Raw genomic sequence first — 21,360 nt, forward strand, 5'->3', positions numbered from 1 at the left:
CTATTTGAATATGACACGTTAGAAGCATTGGAGCAACACGCACAAGCAGAGCACCTACTGCAGAACCAACTGCAAGGTCTGCGTACGCACCTACAGATTGCCGAAGAGAAGCAGCAAACTCTGCAGGGAGAGAATCTGCAGGATTCTGAGAAGTGCTGCAGGAACGTCTGATTACCCAGTGTGTCCCCACAAAGCAGCATGAGAAACTGACAGCTACCCTGACCATCACCAGAGCATCGCTAGAGGCCAAGCTTAGAGGCCAGGTGACCCGGTACCAGAGGGAGCACAAGAAGGTCCAGAAACTGAGGCAAGCAGCTGCGGCCCAAGCGAAGAAATCTGCAGAGCTCCAAAATATAATTAAGAATGCGTTGATGCAAATCAGAGCAAGCTCCAGAAACAGGATTCTCTCGCTGATGAGCTAAACTTCCTAAAAAGGGAGAAAAGCAGCAGAGTAATTCAGAAGTACTACAAAGCTCTTGTCCAAGCAGATTGGAAAGAGAAATATATCTGCGCAAACGCTCTGCAGCGCTCACCATACAGGCTGCTTACATAGGAATGAGAACTCGTCGGCGAAATCACCAGAATAAAGCAGCCTGCCTTCTCCAATCCATATTGAGAATGCAATGACAAAGAAAGAATTGTGAACATTTGGAGCAGTGTGTAATCTTACTCCAGTCAAATGTCAGGAAGTATCTGCAGCAAAGATACTACAAAAAAATGGTGTGATTCAATCCAGATATAGTTCTACATCACAACCAAGCAAGCTGTGCGTTGCAATAAGCGCACCCTCAATGCCATCTCAGTACTACGATCGGCTTTCCACACAAATCAGGAAAGAAGAACCGAATTACGACTGAGAAGCGCAATACCAATACAGCCATGCTACTGTGGCCCCGTGGCCCCATGGCCCAAGCCATATTCCTCACAATGAAGATAGCGCTATAAAAGATACAGTCTTTGGCTAGATTGAGGCAGAACTGTTTCGGGTGTTCACACCGCTACAGGTACAACACTATGTAACTACCAACCTGAGACACCACGGGAGTCAATCGGTGTGGATAAAAACTCCACCCAGCTTGTACCATTCGTGAATATGGCTACAGAACCCGATGCAGGTGGTCACCCTAAACTCAGTGAAGAAAGGACTGTGCTTGGGAAAAGTCCTCCTTGAGCGACTGAAGAGTGCTGAGCTCAAGCACCTTCTTGAGGAGACATTACTGACCTGGAGAAAGGGCTCCAATCCCAGTGGGAGTGAGGGTTCTCGTTCTCCATCCACTCTCATTCGAGCCGCAGGGATATATCTAGTGAGAGTGGGAGGATGGACTTTGGTCATGGTAAGCCCAAGCTTCCCACAAACAGGGGAGGTATGTAACAGGGACTTATCACTGTTTGAGAGAAACTGCCTCTAAATCTAGCAGTGTGCTGGTTAATTGCACACAGGCAATTAACCAGACTCCACCTGGCTGATTAGGACTCTTAGAAAAAGCCTGATGTGAGAAACAGGAGAGAGATTCCTTAGCTTGTGGGCTGACATAAGGAGAAAGAGGACTGTAGAGATTTCCTTAACCCACCACTGGGCTGACCTGAGAAAAATATGATGTCTTGATGCACTCAGAAGGACTGTATGCTGATATCAAGACAAGGGGACAAGACCTCTATACCTGTACACAGAGAGTGCCATAGCACAGAAGGGTGCTGACCCAGGAGAACAGAGAGGCCTTCCCCTACAGCTACAACAGAAACAGAAAAGAGACTTTCTTGTTGGACGGTTGTGTGTGTGTGTGTGTGTGTGTATAATATATATATATATTTTTTTTTTACGGGTGATAACCAGCTTAGCTACCCACCCAGAAAATAGAGAAGGGGGGATCAGGGGTCAGCAGTAAAAGATCTTTAAACTCCTAATTAGAGCCTACAAATGTTCCCACCCTCAATTACATAAAAGAGGGTGAGACTTGGAAACCAGCAGTGAGGGGGTTAAAAATAAATATATAAATCAATACACTACTTACACAGCCCTGTGTAAGTACAGGCTTATAAAGGGTTCTTGTCAAGTGTAGCCTCTTTAGTAGAGTCCTCTATTCATCCATATCTGTCTGGTAAACCGTTTTCTGATGGCTGGATGACGTCACTTCCATGGGTCTCCACCAGACCCAGAAAAGAGATGGGAGCGAGTGTTCAAAATCAAATGACAATTTATTAAAATGACAACAAATGCACACTCACATGTAGGGATAGTCCGTGTCAGCAACACAAAGGATCCAGCTTGACTCTAGCAAGCTCTAGTACTTCGCCTCCACGTCCGGTGTGAAGAAAGCTGCTCAGCTGGAGAAAGTGCGTGTCGCTGGATCCCTATGGAAGCCTCCTCGTGACAGTCCAAGAACGAAGATAGAGCAACGCGTTTCGCCGTTAAAACGGCTTCCTCAGACTCAATAAAAGTACTGGGTCTGTTCCCCATCTCTTAAATAGTGTTTGTAATTGGTCCCAACCGAATCCGTTGTGTTAGGAATGAGTAATCAGTATAGAAATCACGCTGCTGCAGTACAGGCTCATTCCTCATTGGCTGTCCTCAGTGATGACGTCACTGTTCTTTGTAAACAGATCGGCAAGGAATATACTGGTATGTGCAGAGATCACTCTGACTAACTGCATGATCTTAGTAATATTCAAAAATTGAACAATTAATAAAAAACTGGTAAGATCCCTCTCACATTAAATAATAATGATAATAATGATAATGATAAATGGACCTACATTGGAAACCCCTTTGGTAGAAATATAAATAAAATTAAACTGTACCAACATCCACATAACTGCCCATTGGACACAAAATGGCAACAAATAAAGCTTTGAATCTGTCTCAGACTCCTTATATATATATATAAAATAGAATTAAATTAAAATTAACACCCCTTAGCAAAAATAGGTGAGATGACATTGGGAAGTGTATATCACAAAAACAAATAGCATGTATAATTTGTGTCCATATACATAAAAATACTTTAGAAAGCTTAAAATCACATCAAAAAGCATACAGATGATAGTATATATGTAACAATAAACCGCCCTATGGTAGTGTCACACAGAAGTGTTAGGTTGGTCATAAGCCCCCCTTTTTTTGTAATAAATCCTCCTTGGATAAATATCACAGCCATTAATTTATACAAATATCTTAAAATTCTACAAAATATAAAAAATCTAAATACTGTCAATAGACAGAACGCGTGTATATAGTCACCACCAATGTGTACGCTACAGGATTCTAATAATAGAGAGCATCAATCCAATATATGCAAACATCAATTTTTAATGTATTGTAAATCAGAAAAAATAAATATAAAATAAGATAAGATAGGTAAAAAATTAATATCTCAGGCTCTTCTAATTAGATGAAAATAGCACAGCTTAACGGAAGTAGGGGAGCTAAAATTCAGAAATATATAGCCCAGATATCATAGCATTAACAGATTTGTCAAAATAAAAATGATCCAAAAATGCTTTGAGGAACGTTAAAAAGCATAGAAATGCAGTGTAAAATGATATAGCGATGAAACCGACTAATCAAAAAGAATAAGTTTGCTAAAAGCTACCCCTTCCGTGTACAGTCATATTTGGATTAAATAGCACAAACATTGATTACTACAAATATCTTAAAAATCATCAAAAAACTTAAAGTGCCAATTAGCAACACGCATGTATGAAGTCAAATCTATTATACACGCTACATGAATCTAACAATAGGGAACATCGATCAATATTAGATATAGAGATAGACTCAATTTACTGAATAGCAGCCCCTAGGGACTATGGGTGAGCAGACACTCTATAACAATACATTGAATTAAGTTGTGTATACAATAATCACCCTGATTGTAGAAGACCCATTGATCAAATTAACTGGCAGATAGAGTTTATATAAAAGCCCCCAAATCGATATCCCCATTCAGTCCATTTGGGACTAGTGTCTTTAGTGTGAATATCCAATGGGTTTCTCTCTGGCACAGGTGTCTAAGCCTGTCACCCCCTCTCCAGTTAGCGGCTACTGCTTCGACACCTTTGAAGGTCAAGCCACTTGGGTTGCCTCCATGCACCAGACTGAAGTGTTGGTATACATTACGTGTCTGGAGCTGTTTCCGTATGTTGCCCATGTGCTTCAGTATGCGGACTCGCAGAGGTCTCGATATGTGTTCCCACATACTGGAGTGCACATGGGGATTCTAATAGTAGTAGGGATCCAGCGACACGCACTTTCTCCAGCTGAGCAGCTTTCTTCACACCGGACGTGGAGGCGAAGTACTAGAGCTTGCTAGAGTCATATATTTATTTTTAACCCCCTCACTGCTGGTTTCCAAGTCTCACCCTCTTTTATGTAATTGAGGATGGGAACATTTGTAGGCTCTAATTAGGAGTTTAAAGATCTTTTACTGCTGACCCCTGCTCCCCCCTTCTTCTCTGTTTTCTTTGTCTTTTGAGGGATCTAGGAAAGATTCCATAGGGGGTCTGAGAAGGTGTTCGTAACAACATTCACAACTGCGGATTCATTAAGGAGAAGAGAAGCTTACCCATCAACTCCATTTGTAGTTAGCGCCTGAGGTTTGTTTTGCTTAGCTACCCACCCAGTTAGAAAGGGCTGGAGTAAAGCTTTAATTATTCTCCAAACTGGAGTAGGCTTTTAATTTTGTTTGTTTTTGTATTTTTTTCCGTGTTAAAGGAACAGGCTCAATAAAGCCAAGATATCATTTCACCCTAATCGGTCTCCATGAAATGTACCTCTGCACACATCTCTTACAGGGATGAGTAGAGGTAGGTGGGCGATACACATAGTTGTTAGTCTCTCTAAAGTAGTGTGTGATTATATATTGGATGTCTAATTATATTATTATAATGACCTCAGTTATATATACAGTAGTAATGATCATATTTTAGCAGAATACTGCATCAATTCACCAGAACAAAATACCTCTGATAGGGTATAATCATTTCAGTACTATATAGAGAACTATTCTTCACCCTGTATTAAAATATCCCAGTATATTCATGTGTGTTCTTGCTGACAACTAGAAAATGGAATTATTGTGATATTATCTAAACAAATGAAATATGTGACAGAAATATATTGCAGGTCTAATGGGCATTAGGATTTAAAATCCATTACAAGAGTAAATTGGTTTAAAATGTTGTGGTACTGTACTGTAGGTTCTGCCAGACGGTATATATAAGGTTATTACACCTTGAATAGGTAGAGCTATCATGGCACATTTTCTTGATAGAAAACTTAAAAACAATTCAAATTATAATTTTATCTGAAAAGCTCCAAATCCAATTCATTTTTATGCCCCATCAGGGTCTCAAGCTGGAGCATTTTAACGAGTCCTATATGTAATAACTCATCTCTCGTCATTGTATTGTGCTTCCATCATATGTTTGATTGTCATATCGATAAAATAGTGAAGGACTTAAATAGGATGTAATAGCACAAAAGCACTCAGCAACAAAACACATTTCTGCATTAGTAGCATTGTATATGTATGTGTCTGTATGTACGTATGTGAGTATGTATGTATGTATGCATGTGAGTATGTATTTATGTGTAAGAGATGTGTGCAGAGGTACATATAATGGAGACTGATTAAAGTGAACTTATATCTTGGCTTTATTGAGCCTGTTCCTTTATCCAGGCAAAATATACAAAAACAACAAAATAACAAACCCCCTATACCTTTGTAAGGGCTAACTTACTTCCCCAGACCCTATCTGCAGGACTGGAGGGATATTCCCATTACCAGCCTATCACCCCAAAGTTAGGGTGACCAGATGTCCCGTTTTAGCCGGGACAGTCCCGTTTTTTTAATGCCTGACCCGGCTGCCCGACATTCTTTAAAATGTCCCATTTTTTTCTGTCTGTCCCAGTTTTGACCATCAGAGCAGAGGGGGCAGCAGAGAGCAGAGAATGCTGGCAGGGAGGAGAGCAGGGGGGCAGCAGAGAGGAGAGCAGGGGGGGCAACAGAGAGCAGAGAATGCAGGGAGGAGAGCAGGGGGCAGCAGAGAGCAGAGAATGCAGGGAGGAGAGAGGGGGGGGGCAGCAGATAGCAGAGAAGAGAGCAGGGAGGTAGCAGAGAATGCTGGCAGGGAGGAGAGCAGGAGGAGAGCGGAGACTGGGTCTGAGCTGCAGAGGGTGGGGGTGGGGTTAGTTGCAGAGGGAGGGGCGGGGTTAGAGTCAACAGAGCCTCAGCAGTGAGACAGTGAGAGCTTCAGGTGTCTGCTGCAAGGGCTCAAGATGGCTTCCCCCCATGTTACAGGTATGGTCCAGAGTGGACACACACACACACACACTATAGGGAGACAAACACAGAATGGGGGGGGGGAGAGAGACACACACACAGCATGGGGAGAGAGAGACAGCATGGGGGAGAGAGAGAAACATACACACAGCATAGGGAGGGAGAGACACACACACAGCATTGGGAGAGAGAGAGACACACAGCAAGGAGAGAGACACACACACTGCATGGGGAGTGAGAGAGACACACAGCACGGGGAGAGAGACACACATAGCACGGGGAGAGAGACACACACAACATGGGGAGAGACACACACAGCACGGGGAGAGAGAGATACACAGCATGGGGAGAGTGAGAGAGACACAGCATGGGGAGAGAGAGAGAGACACACAGCATGGGGAGAGAGAGAGACACACACAGCATGGGGAGACAGAGAGACACACACAGCATGGGGGGAGAGAGAGACACACACAGCATGGGGAGAGAGAGAGACACACACACAGCATGGGGGGAGAGAGAGAGACCCACAGCATGGGGAGAGAGAGACACACAGCATGGTGAGAGAGACACAGCATGGTGAGAGAGAGAGATACAGCAGGGTGAGAGAGAGACACACAGCATGGTGAGAGAGAGACACACACACAGCATGGTGAGAGAGACACACACAGCACAAACACTCATGGGAAGAAATAGAGACACAGCATGGGGAGAGAGAGACACACAGCTTGGGGGGAGAGAGACATACAGCATGGGGAGAGACATACAGCATGGGGAGAGACACACACAACATGGGGAGAGACACACACAGCATGGGGGGAGAGACACAGACAGCATGGGGGGAGAGAGAGACACACAGCATGGGGAGAGAGAGAGAGACATACACAGCATGGGGAGAGAGAGACACACAGCATGGGGAGAGAGACACACACACACACACCATGGGGAGAGACACACACAGCATGGGGAGAGAGACACACACAGCATGGGGAGAGAGAGACAGAGCATGGGGGGAGAGAGACAGAGCATGGGGAGAGAGAGACAGAGCATGGGGAGAGAGAGACACAGCATGGGGAGAGAGAGACACAGCATGGGGAGAGAGAGACACAGCATGGGGAGAGAGAGACACAGCATGGGGAGAGAGAGACACAGCATGGGGAGAGAGAGACACAGCATGGGGAGAGAGAGACAGTGAGAGAGAGAAAGAGAGAGAGAGACAGATAATGGGGGATAGAGAGACACAGAGAATGGGGGAGAGAGAGACACACAAAGAAAGGGGGTGAGAGAGAGACACAGAGAATTTGGGGGAGAGAGAGACAGAATGGGGAGAGAGACAGAATGGGAAGGGTGGAACGAGAATGGAGGGACTAAGAATGGAGGATGGGGGGGACAAGGATGGGGGAACGAGAATGGAGGGATGGGGGAACGAGAATAGGCTGTGTGTGTGAGACGGAGGGTGGAGAGACATAAAGGAGACAGAGCAGTTGATGATGTCATTTGTTTTATAATTATTTTTTTTAATGTGTCCCAGTTTGTACTTTTGTTAATCTGGTCACCCTACCCAGTCTCAGGAGGTACCTTAAGCAGGTGGCCCTCCATGTCAGTGTCTGGCAGGTCCCTGGGTCCTATGTGTCCAGGAAATATAGGTCTCTGGGTGTCTTGATCTCACCACAGCCTTTGTGCCCAAGACAGTGTCGGTGTGCAGGCTTCCCTGCTCTCCTTCTGTCAGCCCAAATGTGAGCAAAGGAAATCTCTCTCCTATTTCCAACAGGAGGCTTTTCTTAGAGCTCTAATGTGGCCAGGTGGAGTCTGGTTAATTGCCTGTCTGCAATTAACCAGCTCCCTGCTGGATTTAGAGGCCGTTTCTCTCAAACAGGGATACGTCCCTGTTACAGTATGTATGCATGTGTGTATATATATATATGTGTATGTATGTGTATGTATGTATATATGTGTATGTATGCATGTGTGTATGTATGCATGTGTGTATGTATGCATGTGTGTATGTATGTATATATATGTATGTATGTATGCATGCATGTGTGTATGTATGTATGTATGTATGTATGTATGTATGTATGTATATGTATATGTGTTTAACCAGGTCGCTCTGGACTACTATTGCTTCTTAAGTTCCACTGTAAGCCCCATAGATTGTGGGCAGTGTGCTCATGATTTCCAAAGGGGAATCCGTCCTAATGTTCAGTGTGTGATGGTACATTGTTCCGCAGGTATGAGCAATAAAGTTATAGTGGCCTCTCACTGCAGTAAGGGGGGCCTATGACAGATATCGGCTGGCTTACTAGCCGCTCCCCAGGGAAGAAGGGGGGTGCTCTTCTATATAGTGTGGAGTAGTGAGAGTAAGAGGGTCTTCTGAGTGCTGTAAGTAAGTAGTGCTCCTGGAAGAGGCCAGAATGTGTACACTCTGCACAGAGAAGTGGCTGAGGCCGAGCCCAAGATGGGATAGGGTACAATGATGTACAATTCGGTGCATGTACTACGAAAATAAATAAACCTCAGGCGGATATACACCGGGTGTAGTCCTTGAAGTACGGTAATGACTAAAGGAAGAAGATTTGTCCATGAGATGCATCCTGAGACCCCAGGATCCTCTTGGACTGGAGGCGCTGATCACTGAGGAATTCACCGCAAACCTGTCCTGATACTCCCCACACCACCGCGGTATGACCACAGCCGCCACAGAATACACAGGTAGCAAGACCATTTCCCAGTGAGTAGGGGAAAGAGGGCTACATAAGTATGTGTGTGTGTGTGTGTGTATGTATGTATGTATGTGTGTGTGTGTATGTATGTATGTATGTGTGTGTGTATGTATGTATGTATGTATGTGTGTGTGTGTATGTATGTATGGCTCGACAAATGCGAGTGCATTTTGCCCGCTGACGAGTGTTACCGGCGGCGGGGTGCTGCGGCATGGTGCGTCGTCTCCTGGTATTCTCCTGCATCTCTCCCTCAAACTCCAGTGTCTTCCCCTGCAACGCATATGAAAATGGCTGCGCGACGTGTTTCCGTGACAACGGGACGCAACTTGACGTCACGAGAATGGAGAATGCCGGGAGACGCCGCACCACCCCGCTGCCGGTAAGACTCGCCAGCGGGTAAAGTGAAGGGGATGAGAGATGGAGGGGTGTTACAATAAGACAATTTTTGAGGGGTGGGGTAGGCGGCGAGTGCCTTTTTTTCTAATTTGTCAAGCCCTGTATGTATGTATGTGTGCGTGCACATGTATGTATGTATGTGTGCATATGTATGTATGTATGTGTGCATGCACATGTGTGTGCATATGTATGTATGTATGTATGCGTATGTATGTATGTGTGCATATGTATGGATGTATGTGTATACATATACAGGCATACCCCGGTTTAAGGACACTCACTTTAAGTACACTCGCGAGTAAGGACATATCGTTCAATAGGCAAACGCCAGCTCACGCATGCGCCTGTCAGCACGTCCTTAACAGCAATACCGGCTCCCTACCTGTAATGAAGCTGTGCGCAAGCGGGGAGACTATAGAGCCTGTTACATATGCGTTATTTACATCAGTTATGCACGTATATGATGATTGCAGTACAGTACATCCATCGATAAGTGGGAAAAAGGGAGTGCTTCACTTTAAGTACATTTTCGCTTTACATACATGCTCCGGTCCCATTGCGTACGTTAATATGGGGTATGCCTGTATATACATTTGTGTGTATGCATGCATGCGTGCATATGTATGTATGTGTGTATGTGTCTATGTGTCTATGTGTGCATATGTATGTATGTGTATATATATATATATATATATATATTATATACATATATATATATATATATATATATATATAATATATTTGTGTGTATGCATGCGTGCGTGTATGTATGTATGTATGTATGTGTGCGTGCATATGTATGTATGTGTATATATATATATATATATATATATATATATATATATTTGTGTGTATGAATGCATGCATGTATGCGTGCATGTATGTACTGTATGTGTGCATGTATGTGTGTGTATATATATGTATGTATGTATATATATCTATTTATAAAGCGTCCACAGTGCACTCAGCGCTGCACAAAGAGACAATACAGGGAATTATAATAATACAATAAGTGCAACAAAATCAGAAAATAGGAAAGGAAATCCCTGCCCCAGAGAGCTTACAATCTAAGGCTGCGTCCCCGCTAGCACTGAGCGAGCGGCGCTTGCCGCTTTTACTTACATATATCTATATATGCGAGTCCCTGCTCACGCGGTGCGCGTACGCGCTCGGGCACGCACGCTCACCCACGCTTGGTGCTTGGGTAAACAATTTTTGTTAACTTTCGTGCGCACTCAACTTGCCCGCAACACCCCCTGCGCATGCTTACGCAATAGCCTGGACACCCAGCGCTCATGCTTGGAGAGTTGGTGACGTCACCGCTCTCAAGCATGAGCGCGGTCAGCGCTAGCGGGACCGCAGCCTAAGAGGTAAGATGGGAGAGTTACAGGGACAGCAGGTGAGGGAATACAGTAAGTGCTGCAGATGGCTGTGCTTGGTCACAGTGGTTGGTAGGAGGGACAGTAGTTGGTAGGAGAGATTGTGGGTGTGGGACAGTAGCCCTGAGCCCCGGTTACTGGGATGCTTCATTTAACAGGTGAGTTTTAAGGTTTGTCTTCCAGGTGGGAAAAGAGGGTGCTTGGCGGATAAGGAGTTTCACAGGTAAGGGGCAGTGAGGGGGAAGGGTTTAAGGTGAGAGAGAGCAGTAGAGCGGAAAGGGGTGGAGAGGAGACAGTTATAGGTAGAGAGCAGAAGACGAGCAGGGGCATAGAGAGATCAAAGTTGATATGTAGAGAGGAGCAGACGAGTAGAGAGCCGTAAAGGAGCAATCCCAGTACTATACCCCGTGTGTTATTTTTTTTTTTTTAAATAAATCAGTTCTGTAGCTCTAGATAATACTTACTGCATTCTTTTTTCAATTCAACTTAAAGCCATTTAATGAGTTTTAATATACTGAGCGTCCTTTGGTTTTATAGCAGGTGTTATCCACCTCCCCAGCAGTGCAAGATCTTTACAACACTTTCCTGTTCGTGATAATTTGTTGCAAATATTCCCAGCAGTTTGAGCTGCAAACTGTAACAATAGATAATGTTACCTTAGTAATTTAAGAATTCATTGTAGCTGCTGAGTTACACTGACTGACGGATTGATTGAAACTAAAAGGCGGCCATTTATTGAACTTTGGGAAACAGGATCTTTGCTAATCGATTACGAGAGAATGAATTGATTGGCAGCTTAGGTAATTAGATTTCAATAAAGGCAATCAAAGGCTGCATATATTAAAACAAAAGAAAGAAGTGCCGCTTGGATTACCCCTTTAAAGGTAAGGAGGACTTTGTGTGTGATCCGGGAGTTGATGGGAAGCCAGGAGAGGGATTTAAGGAGGAGATGAGCGGAGACTGGTTTTGGGAAAGTGAATTTATTCCAGCAGCAGAGATTTGGATAGATTGCAGGGGGAAAAGTTGTGAAACCGGGAGAACTGTTAGGCCGCGATTATAGTGCCGGCGACGGTGTGCGCGACGCAAAAACAAATGTCTAAATTCCAAGGAAGCTGCAGATAGTGTGCGCGGCTGCGCGGAAGCGTGACGGAGCGGCTGTAGCCCGACAAAATTATTTGTTTTAGATGCGATGGTCGCGTCATGCGACCGTCGTGCGTGCTGCCGCCTGCACTATAATCGCGGCTTTAGGCAACGTACATAGTGTATGCGTGTTTGCGCGGCATCACGCTCGCCTGTAGCAGGAGATTTCTGTCCTGCAGGCAGATTCGACAGGGAGCGTAGCCGTGGGGTCACAGAGCTGCCTCTCCCTCATTGGGCGAACTGCTCATGTGACCCAGCCGTCGTGCGTCAAAGACAAACAAGTTTGTCTCGCCACGCATCGGCCGCCCTGGCTCACAATATGCGCATGCGCACTGGCCTCAGTTGGTTTCAATTTGACGCTCGCGCCATCGGAACCACTATGAACGCAGCCTTAGCAGTACGCTACAGTAACCAAGGCGGAGAGGATAAGGAGTAAGGTGTGTGCGGTAAGCACACGTGTGTGCGGTAAGGAGGCATACGTGTATGCGGTAAGGAGACACACGTATGTGCAGTAAGGAGACACACGTGTGCGCGGTAAGGAGACACACGTGTGCGCGGTAAGGAGACACACATTGTAGTTACATTTTAAATGCCTGTCTCGAAATACTTTGTACTCCAGATCCACATACAGTAGAGAGGGGGAAATTCCATATACAAAAGAGGGGAAAAGCAAAATAGTATAATACTGTTTTTAATGTTAAAAACACAAAGTATTCCACTTACATAAGTGCCTTTGTTTGACCACTAAAGGAGCCCTTGTTGATGACATCTAGAGTGGAGGACAACTTTAATCAGCCCAGTGCCTGCTGTGACGGGCGTGGAGCAGATGCTGTTGCTGTGAATATTTTGTCTGACCCTATGACCCAGGGTGGTCTGAATGCTCTCAAACAAAGGCACTTATGTAAGTGGAATACTTTGTGTTTTTAACATTAAAAACAGTACTATACTATTTTGCTTTTCCCCTCTTTTGTATATGGAATTTCCCCCTCTCTATGTGGATCTGGAGTACCTGTCTGGAGACATAAGTTGGTAACTTTGAATAACCACAACGCTTTCATTTCACGTTAAACACGTGAGTGCAAATTTTATAGAACTTTCAGCATTGAAGCTAATTTGCTGAAGTAGACAATATTGCACTATTTTGTGTTTTCACTTTCTTTTCCATATCCTGATGTGATTTGCGCACCTGTTTCTCCTCCGTTTGCTGATTGAATTTGGTTTGAATTCTACGTCAGGAGCTGCACTCATTAAGGATAGTATATCATCTGTGATCTGTTGTGATATTATTTGCGCTTGATTTTCCTTTTCACATATAATGAATTACCCATGTTAATGTAGCATTGCATCAGCACAGGGTTCATTTGATATGCAAATTATTAGCCACCCTGTTCCTCACCACATCCACAGGATGCAGTATTAGTGGCTTCCTATCTCAGAGCACTGGCTCCTTGTATCCCGGAGTAAATGCTGCAGACTCATTTTAACAGGGAGTTTAGGAGCATGCAACCAGATTACTTGTCTCATACTGCCACCTCGTGGGCAATCAAAAATGTTCCTCTTTCAACTGATTCAGCATTGTGCTTCCATCTCTGGGTCTAAGTGACACAAACAGGATATATGCAAATGGGAAGGAAGCTAAAGCTGTTTAATGCACACAATGGATATGTAAAAGCACATGCAACATGTTATGTACAGTACACAATCTATTAATAACGAGCTTCTCCTGTGTGCAAATACAAGAGTGGTTTTGAGCACCTGCTCTTCCTCCTCTGACTAACAGGACAGGACATGGGCCAAACTGAGGGACTTTCTGCAGCTTACACAGGACAATCAGGAAGTCAGGATTTATTTCTTAAAGTCTCAGCTACAAAACGAGGGCACAGGAGCCACATAACGTACACATGTTGTGTGGCAATGTTTTGTTAGTTGATCATTTTGATGCCGTATTTATAACAATGGTTTTGTCCGGTTTTGCAGCTGGCAAGGATTGATAAATAAACCCAAAGGCCGATGCATGTGCTGTTTGCATTGAGACTATTCTGCATTACATGAAGAACTTAGAATCAGAACCCAGGACAGATCCAGCCAATCAGAAACCATTACAATCATTTTTACTGACAGGTTTCTTTATATTTTTCTCTGCATTTGTCTTTCTAAATATATAAATGTCATGTCTAATTTCTGGGACCAGTTTAGGCAAATGAATAGAAAACATTGTATCACTTTTCAGTTCTTCTGCACAATGGCAGAAGGTTGGTTATGGTGGTCAGTGAGGGAGAAGTACTGCAGGTATCATGACAACTTTTATTGGAATAACAGATACAAGCTTTCAAACCTCTCGGGGTTTTTCTAATGAATTGTGTTCCGCGTTTGCAGTTTTACTGATTTTTTACCAAGAAATTATAATGGTTTTTTTTAATCAGAGAAATTCAGTTAACGATTCACACCGTTTTTTGTTAACAAAAACAAATGACTTCCGCTCTCGTTGTGTGCCCGCTATGACTGAAGCTCGTCCTGTAATAAAAAGTGTAAAACACCCTGAACAGAACAGCAATGTTTGGCTTAGTGTGGCGCTGCGGAAAGGTATAAAAATAAATCCTGATTTTACCCGATTTATTTATTTTTTCTTTTATCCGATTTCATCCCGGTTTTAATGTATAGAAAATGAACACCAAAATATTCCTGGAACTGTAAAAATAAAAAATATGAAAACACGTAACACTACTTTTGCCAAATCCTGTGAGGTTCAAAAGCTTGTAAGTTATTAATTATCACCTGGTCCTATAACAGGCATCATACTAGTACTACCTGCTGAGCTCATTCTCCCTCCTTCTCCCTCCTCTGTTACTTTATTACCATCCAACACACTAGTAGCTACTATGGGTGTAGAATCCCTGAACAGTAACAACGCCCACATGGGTGACACTGAGGCATGTTTAAAATTCATTGCACCATCTCCCATGGATCCGAAATACACAATAACACACCATGAAAAAGGGAAATACTGCACTGACACACACTAACACACCATGAAGAAGGGAAATACTGCGCTGACACACACTAACACACCATGAAGAAGGGAAATACTGCGCTGACACACACTAACACACCATGAAGAAGATTGTGCACCCCAGTGGGACACCACTTCTCAGAGCCGGGTTATTCCATAAATGACTTAGCATCAAGAACGGAAAATATTTAAACTCGAAAAGAAAATGCTCTTCTCCACAAAAAAAGAGCGGACTTATAGCAGCGTCCAAGCTGCCGTCTTGTAATGTTCCCCTTTAATATGCGCATCAATACAAGCCACACAATGATAAGTAATTAGCTAAGTTGACGATCGATCCGTTCTCTTGTGATCGATCGGTGAAGATTCGGCTTGGGGGGTTCACTGAATGGCTGGCAGTGCAGCAGAAGAGGACCAAAGATGCAAAGTTCTGTGGGGAAGATCATGTGACCAGGCAGTCACTAGATACAACTGGGGCACTGCTAGAGAGAGGGCAGGGCTCAAAAAGTGGTCTACCAGAGCCTGTTTCAGAAGAGGAAGGGGATGTGACTTTGTAAATGGTTGCTATAGAAACAAAAAAAGGCTTGTTACATTGTAATACATTAAAAATGTCATTCACAGTGGGTTTTTAAAAAAAAAATGCTCAATGCCCCGTACTCCTTCTCCTCACTGCCCCCCTCCTCCTCCTCACAGGCCCCCTCCTCCTATTCCTGAGGCCTGTCCCTCAACCTTTCAGCCCCCAACCTCTGAGCCCCCGGCCTCCTCCTATCAGCCCCCCACAGACCCGATCTCGCCGCGCAGCAGTGGCAGTGAAGAAAAGGATGGCTGTGGTGCGACGGGGGATGGCGGCGGCGGAGGACTCCATGGCGGCGGCAGCGCAGCTGAGAGCAGTGGTGGGGCGCGCCCCAGCAGACACCTGAAGTTATAATTGACTTCTGGGCCTTATACCGCTGGGGTGGGCTCACTGCTGCTGCCGCCACGGAGTCCTCCTCCCAGAATCCTCCGCAGCCCCCTCCCCCACTGGTTTGCTGCAAAATCCCAGAGGTTGAAATATTCCTCACGGACGGTGACAAACGGCGGAAAAGCCGGACATGTCCGGGAGAATACGCAATTAAATAGCACCACCCAGTGGTCAAAAATGATTTGGCACGTTGTAGTGTAAATAAAAATCCCACGTGTGGCACATTCACATCTCCGACAGGTCTGCAACCCTGCCCTTCCCCATTATCCCTTAGCATACAATGCTTTCACTGCAGCCAGGGATTCTGGGAAATGACATGCAAATGAGCACAGTGTCACTCTCCACGTATCACCCATTTTAAGATGGGCCCCTATCAGATTATGCCTGCCGCATTACACAGCTTTTTGGCACAGCCTGGGTTAAAGTGCAGAGCCAGCAACCCTCCTCACAGACAGCTTATTCCACCTGTTAGGTCCCATCAGTGTGAGCTTGGTTGCTGGCTACGTAACGTGGCGCTGGTACGTGGGGATAACCAAACATTAGAAAAGTTGTGTTGGGTAAAAATAAGTGGCAAAAACCCTCCACCGTACAGTAAATAAAAATACCACGCGTGGCACGTTCACACGCCTCAGACAGGCCTGCAACCCCGCCCTTCCCCATTATCTCTTAGCATACCACTGCAGCCAGGGATCCCGTATCATAATTCTATAAAAGGTGAAAAATGTAAGATTTATTTTTAAATAGTGCTTCATTCACCCTTATCCCCTCCTCCAAAAATATAATGAAGTAACATCCATTAAACTCCCCCCCCCCGCGCCCCCAAACATGTTTTAACGAATATAATAATATACAATTACATTGAAATGAAAATACTAAATATTAAGATACGTTTCTGGATAAAACTTTTCCACCCTTTAAAGTAATTATTCTCACCACCCGCATGGTTTTTAACACCTTTGCCACAAGGGCTGCCAAGGGTTAAATAATTGTATTCCTGCAAACACATTCTTACCTTGGTATAGAGGCTGACGGGCTGGGTATTTACGGAGCGCGGTTTGCACGGCGGTCTCCACAAGCTGATGATATTCTCACTCTTTGTAACAGTAAAGTTCATACAACCACAAGAATCAGTGAGACCTGGAACCCTACAGAACAGGAACCCTACAGAACAGGAACCCTACCGAACAGGAACCCTACAGAACAGGAACCCTACCGAACAGGAAGCCTACAGAACAGGAACCCTACAGAACAGGAACCCTACAGAACAGGAACCCTTCGGATCTGGAATCTTTCAATGATGGTAAAAGACACTGGAACAATGCAATGATACCAGGCTGCGGACCCTCCCCCCGCGTTAAAGATCTTAGACAAATATTAGCGTGCAGCTGTAGATGGAGCCACAATAATGTTTGCAATTACTGTACAAAGATTCCAGGCCATTAACCATTCGGTGACAGCTGCGGATGTGTTTATGATTATACTTCTTGGAGCTGCATAGTGATGTTATAATGTGGAATCCAAACTGAGATTCGCTTTGGAAGCTAAAGTAGAGATTTAAGATTTCTTCAAGATACTCTCTAAAAGGAGTTGCAGGTATATACGGTAGGTAAATATATGTATTATCGAAGCGGCTGCTGGGCTGCGTCCTCGCCTCTGCGCCGACCTCCACCATCACGCACACCCGTTCCCGCTCGATCAGATGGCCCGGCCTGTTCAAGGCCTGCCATCCTTCCCGCCATGTTGGAACCTCGTGTTGCTCTGGCTGTCCCTGAGCTGGCCAGTTGTACACCTGCGTCTCCCTTCGCCTGTCTCTTTCCTCCCAGCTGGCTCTCGCTTTCTGCTGCCGTGCGCCTCTTCATTTCACCACAATGGCGGCCTGGCCCTTATATGTCTTATTTATGCTGCGGATGTTTGATCCCCTTCAACGGCGCCCACAGTATCTTGATCCGGTGCAGTGACCTCTCAAATCCTCCCTGCCAATATCTCCCTGAGCCAATGTGCCCCCATCTTTATTAACTTGCCTCTTCACAGAATCTAATTAAGCTTCATCACATTCTGATCTCACTAGGCCGCGCGTGTTCCCCTTCATCCTGCCACTGCCCCTGGCAGAATTACCTTCCCCTTCCCTAAATCTGCCACTACCATGTGTTTAAACCTGAAATGGTTGACAATTCTTCTGACTGGTAACCCAACTGTCAAATTATCTGCGCCCCCGTTATAAAACCCATCAATCACCGACTCCTCCGATATACTACTGCGGAACCCACCCCAGGGTGGTGCTGCTCAGCGATCATGTTCCTCGTTCCTGATTGGTGCACAGGGGAGCACTGGCTGGGGAGCACCGGCTGGGGAGCAGGGGAAGGTGACTGATGTACTCTCTCTAAGGGTTAGATTCGGTCTCATAACGTGACCTTCACTTAAACAGGAACAGACTTTATTTTCCCTGAGGTTAATGCATATACACAATGGCCGCAGCATATCTCTTTAGCATAGGCACAATGGCCGCCGCATATCTCCTTAGCGTAGGCACAATGGCATGTTATTGTACAATGCCGTGTTCTCTGCCCATACAATATCTTACTTCAATCCAGGCCCTGAAATAGCTGTTTAACTCAAGTTATAAAGAAGAAGAAAATAATACTGGCAATATCGTTAGTTATATCACACCTAACTGTGGTGTTACACGCATCCAGGTCCGGTAAAAGCCTGATTTCCGGGTCTGGATGTGAATAAAGCCGAGTTTAGGTACGTTATGGAATTATTAAAGAAACGTTAGTTCCGCGTGTTAACCCTTAATGGATCTTAGTGGATATCCGCTGATAGGGGGGGCGCCCCCCCCCACATCTCCTTATCACGCTTATTCCGCGAGTAGACTTCACTTACCATTATGTTCTTGGCCATTGAAGAGGCGCGGTAAGGCTTAACGTGTCTTTGTTGAATTTGCCCTAAAAAGATTGCACAGTGGTGATGACATGAAAAAAAGCACACTACTCATTACCACTGTATCAACCCCAGTCATGTGCAGAGGGTCACAAGTGTTAAGAAGCATGTGTCCCTAATTCCCTTGTTAGAATAACTGTTCGCTTTTCTGGCCAGGGGCTTATTGGGTTCTACATACAAAGGAAACACATTTGTTCCCATGAAATTGATGGTAAGAGCAACGGTTTCATCCTGCTTCCATGTATCACACGTTTTTTTTCCCATGGTAATTAACTTGTGATTTGGATATTAGCAACTGTGACATTGTCACGGAGCGCTCACCACAAACAAGGCGGGACCGTGGGGCCGAGGTGGGGATTAGACAAACACCAACCCACAGCCACGTGGGCACGTCTGGAGTGTAGATTGGTCGAGGTAGCCGGGCCGGGGTCAGAGAGGTGCGGGTAGTCGAGATACTTGCCGGGGTGTGGATTGGAGAGGTACGGATCGTTGCAGGTGCTATTAGCCGAGGTCAGGGTTGGAGAGATGTGGATTGTCGATGGTAGCCGGTGTCAGGAGTACAGAAGAGCGGAGTCCAAGGGATAGCCGGGTCAGGAACAGAGATCAAGAGACAGGAGCGCAAAGCAAGGCACCAGGAACAAGGAGAGCAGTGAAACACGTTGCAATGACAAAGGATTATGCTCAGCCAATGAGCTAGTGGGCCGGCTGAGCATATAACAGGGAGGAGAGCCAATGAGTGAGGAGCGGAGGCGCGCCGTCAGTGCGGGCTGTGATTGGTTGCAGTCGCGCAGGAGACAGGTGAGAGTCGTATATATAGCAGCTTCAGGTTGATGATGCGGAGCAGGCACTTGATGAGCGCCCATTACGTGCAGGTGCGGCGCGCTGAAACCCCTGCGTGGGCGCAACCTAGAGGCATGACCAGGAGACTCTGTATTTAAGTCTGGGCGTGATGCGCGTGCGCCCGTAGTCCGGTGGCTGGAGGTGCACTGCAGGGAGAGGGAGCAGCGGAGCACCCGATCGCAGAGCGAGGCAGGCGGGAGGCGCACCGAGGGTGGCGAGTCTCACGAATCCTCACAGACATATCTCTAATGCCACCAATTAACATTTATATTTGTAAATTGTTTATTTTGACATACACTGACAATCGCATTATCATCATTTAAAATATGTAATTACAAATGAAAATTAAATACTGAAATATAAAATTGTGGTGTGACTCTACATTGTCCACTTTCCATTCTATGGTCCCATCTGATACTCACAGGGCCCAGTCTGATACTCACAGGGCCCAGTCTGATACTCACAGGGCCCAGTCTGATACTCACAGGGCCCAGTCTGATACTCACAGGGCCCAGTCTGATTCTCACCGGGTCCAGTCTGATACTCACAGGACCCAGTCTGATACTCACAGGGCCCAGTCTGATACTCACAGGGCCCAGTCTGATACTCACAGGGCCCAGTCTGATACTCACAGGGCCCAATCTGATACTCACAGGGCCAAGTCTGATACTCACAGGGCCCAGTCTGATACTCACAGGGCCCAGTCTTATACTCACAGGGCCCAGTCTGATACTCACAAGGCCCAGTATGAACATCTCATTTATTTATTTATTTCCCCAATGAATTAAAATATACCAATTCAATGTAAATGTTACACCTGAGCGCATTGATTTACCGGTTTGTTTGACTCTAGTGCAGTGCTCAAACAGACATGTGGAGAGGTAAAGTAGAGTTGTGATAGTTTGTTAATGTAATGTCCTGCATATAATTTCCCAGAATCCCTAGCTGCAGTGGAAGCACTGTTTGCTAGCAGATAGTGGGGAAGGGCAGGGTTGCAGGCCTGTTTGAGATGTGTGAATGGGCTCACACGGGATCTTTTTATTTGCTTAATGTAATCTGAACTTCTCACAAATCTTCGCTTTAGTTAATAACAAAAAAAAAAAACGTAATATAACTTAGAACACTTTTCTACTAATCATCATATAATAATAACATATAATAGAAATGAACACAAACAGCCACTTGTAGGGTGGGATCCCATCACATTTCTGGTGCTGCGTTTCTGCATTAGTGCAAGAGAATAAAGACTTTGGCAGTCTTAATACCTCTGCCCACTTACATCTCTCAAGCAATGTACTGCTAAGCAGATACAATATATTCCAACATGCATCAAAAACAACACGTTTAACAATCCTGGCCCATTGCGAAAGTATCATCACCTTGCAAAGCATTCTGGGAGTACATTGGTCAGTTGATTCCCTAACCAATTGATAATGGTAATTACAGAAGGCATCTTTTAAAACTCACCATGGCACCAAGTTCCCAACGGTGTCCTTTAGCTTGCATCCCATAGCTGCTGTGACTATCATTCCCCAAGGGGATGCTAATGTGTCATATCCCTTTCTCCAACCTGCTTACTGACATATGCATATCACATCCTGGGACTTCGTCACAAAGGTGCAGTCCCACTTAGCACATGTTCTGGATTTGCAATGTCTTGGAAACCTTCAGCCACGTAACACTATCGTTAAAGTAA

General features: G+C 45.1%; 1 protein-coding gene and 1 long non-coding RNA gene across 5 annotated transcripts in view; one reads left to right on the forward strand and one right to left on the reverse strand.

Annotated features, from left to right (window-relative positions):
- Positions 1-21,360, reverse strand: part of FGF12 (fibroblast growth factor 12) — a 229,177-nt gene that overhangs the window by 115,847 nt on the left and 91,970 nt on the right. The gene's annotated exons all lie outside the window — the stretch shown is intronic.
- LOC142465521 (uncharacterized) lies at positions 6,215-12,896 on the forward strand. Its single transcript, XR_012787905.1, has 3 exons — positions 6,215-6,299; positions 9,263-9,380; positions 12,667-12,896. It is a non-coding gene; the product is annotated as an uncharacterized LOC142465521 (long non-coding RNA).

Source organism: Ascaphus truei, chromosome 14 (assembly GCF_040206685.1).
Source record: "Ascaphus truei isolate aAscTru1 chromosome 14, aAscTru1.hap1, whole genome shotgun sequence".
Classification (NCBI taxonomy): domain Eukaryota; kingdom Metazoa; phylum Chordata; class Amphibia; order Anura; family Ascaphidae; genus Ascaphus; species Ascaphus truei.